Source organism: Schistocerca gregaria, unplaced genomic scaffold, assembly GCF_023897955.1.
Source record: "Schistocerca gregaria isolate iqSchGreg1 unplaced genomic scaffold, iqSchGreg1.2 ptg000636l, whole genome shotgun sequence".
In the NCBI taxonomy this organism is placed as follows: Eukaryota; Metazoa; Arthropoda; class Insecta; order Orthoptera; family Acrididae; genus Schistocerca; species Schistocerca gregaria.
Genome location: NW_026062022.1, coordinates 195,001 through 197,500, shown reverse-complemented (window position 1 = coordinate 197,500; position 2,500 = coordinate 195,001). Strand labels below are relative to the sequence as shown.

The window sequence follows — 2,500 nt, the reverse complement described above, 5'->3', positions numbered from 1 at the left end:
TTACACTGCACCTTAACCTAACTTACACTGCACCTTAACCTAACTTACACTGCACCTTAACTGTCACATGTAACGTCACAGGAATGTAGCTTTGCCTAACAGCAACCCTCTGAACATAGTTCACTGCTTGGATCCTCTGGTGTCATGTGTATTTCTTGATGCCATGGTGCGTACCCTCACATAAAGGTCTTTCGAGTGTTGCGTACTTTCTACACAGTCCCGCTAACCACTGGAAGGGTGTACCGCTACAGAACGAATATCGCCCTCCCCTCCTGCCCTTCCAAGCTGGTCGGTCAGGCGTTTGTTTGTGAAATGAGCCTTGCAGCTGTTCAGTTGCATTCGGTTGTCGATGCAGTCAGTGTACGTTGTGGTACGGCCTGTGTGGACTGTCCGCTGATGTACGCGTAACCCACACTGATCATCCGTCGTTACGTACTGAGTGACATAATGTGGCACATGCTTGACCGTACACCGGCTGCGCCCTACAATGGCGAATCATAAGGGCCATATGTTGTGCACGATGCTACTTGTCTCGTCTCCCCATTACAGCGAGATTGCACTGTTGTACGCCGTACAGACATGTGGTAAGTAGGTACGGACGAAAGTATTGCATGTTGGCCCCCCCCCCCCCTCCTCCCTCTGCCGGGAATCAGCGTGAGCCGTCTGTTGATGTAGCGACGAGGGTTTTCCTATTTAATCGTATTGCCCCACACAACATGATAGCACGGTGGACCGCGTTCCACATCTGCGACATGCTACAGAGGCCGGTTGACAGTCGACCGCGCAAGGGACATTGCACACGTGCGCGGACCATCTTCCACGTGTTCTCTCGTGTACATGCCGCAGTGTGTATGTGGGCTGATGTAGCGTGTCGTGACACATAACATGCAGGCATGCCAGAATCGTAGATTTCGCAAATGTAGATTGACGTATACGTTTGCTGCCAAAGATCCGCAAATGAACTGGAAATCAGTTGTTGAGCGGTTGTTCGCGCTGCAGGTGCATCGGTGATAGCGACGATCGGTACATCTGTGAACCGGTTGTTTCGGCGGTACCCGCCATGCCCCCGAACCTGAGTTGGCCATGTGGGTATGAAGCGATACGAGGCTGTGGCTTGGCGGGACAGTCCCCGGCCGGTGAGGGGGGGCCGCCCGGCGTGCTGGCCGCGCGCTGCGTGAGCGCACGCACTACAGCCGGCTGGTGGGGGGCGCCCAGTGGCAGGAGCGCCGGCCGACGGGCCCGGCTGGCGTCCCAGCTATGCGCCGGCGCACCCTGCGCGCGGCGCCAGACGGCCAAAGTGGGTTCTGCCGAGCCCGGTGCGAAGCGCGGTGGACATCTGCAGTGTGCTGGTCCGATTGCGGACTGTGTGCGTTGAGGATGCGCCGCCGCCCGGCACTCGGCGTCGCGACGCCGTCTGCTGCTCGGTCGCCCCCAGCGGTTCTCGCAGGTGGTTTGTATCGCAGCTCTGCGGACGTGTTGGCGCGTGCGCTGTGCTGGGAGAGTTCGCTTCTGCACCCAAGTGGGGCTTTGCCCTTCTGTGGCGCTGGCGTTGGAGCTGCCGGTCACCGTAGGTGGCGCGTGTTGTTTCCCGCCGGCAATGCCACGACAGCACGCTCCCGGGCCTCTGTCGGCAGCGGCAAGCTCAGTTGGGAGCACGGGTGTTCGCACTGAAAGCGTCTACTCGCCTATCTCCGGGCGATTGCGCCTCTCTCGAACCCGACCAAGTACTTAGGACGGCGCTGCGCGCCGCCGGGACCTGAGAGGGTTTCGAGGTGTATCGTGCAGGGGAGCTCAGCCTCCTCCTGTTTGCAGAATAATTGAGCGGACGCTTGCGTGTTCGCGCGGGCCCTCGGGACACACTCCCGGGCGGCCGGCTGCTCAGCTCTCGTTGACGCAGCTCCCTGGTTGATCCTGCCAGTAGTCATATGCTTGTCTCAAAGATTAAGCCATGCATGTCTCAGTACAAGCCGCATTAAGGTGAAACCGCGAATGGCTCATTAAATCAGTTATGGTTCCTTAGATCGTACCCACGTTACTTGGATAACTGTGGTAATTCTAGAGCTAATACATGCAAACAGAGTCCCGACCAGAGATGGAAGGGACGCTTTTATTAGATCAAAACCAATCGGATTGGCTCGTCTGGTCCGTTTGCCTTGGTGACTCTGAATAACTTTGGGCTGATCGCACGGTCCTCGTACCGGCGACGCATCTTTCAAATGTCTGCCTTATCAACTGTCGATGGTAGGTTCTGCGCCTACCATGGTTGTAACGGGTAACGGGGAATCAGGGTTCGATTCCGGAGAGGGAGCCTGAGAAACGGCTACCACATCCAAGGAAGGCAGCAGGCGCGCAAATTACCCACTCCCGGCACGGGGAGGTAGTGACGAAAAATAACGATACGGGACTCATCCGAGGCCCCGTAATCGGAATGAGTACACTTTAAATCCTTTAACGAGTATCTATTGGAGGGCAAGTCTGGTGCCAGCAGCCGCGGTAATTC

General features: G+C 57.0%; 1 non-coding gene across 1 annotated transcript in view; it reads left to right on the top strand.

Moving 5' to 3' along the window:
• The first annotated feature begins 1,898 nt into the window (after positions 1-1,898).
• Positions 1,899-2,500, top strand: part of LOC126317572 (small subunit ribosomal RNA) — a 1,893-nt gene continuing 1,291 nt past the window's right edge. Inside the window, exon 1 of the ribosomal RNA XR_007556726.1 lies at positions 1,899-2,500. This exon is cut by the window's right edge and continues 1,291 nt beyond it. This is a non-coding gene — a ribosomal RNA (small subunit ribosomal RNA).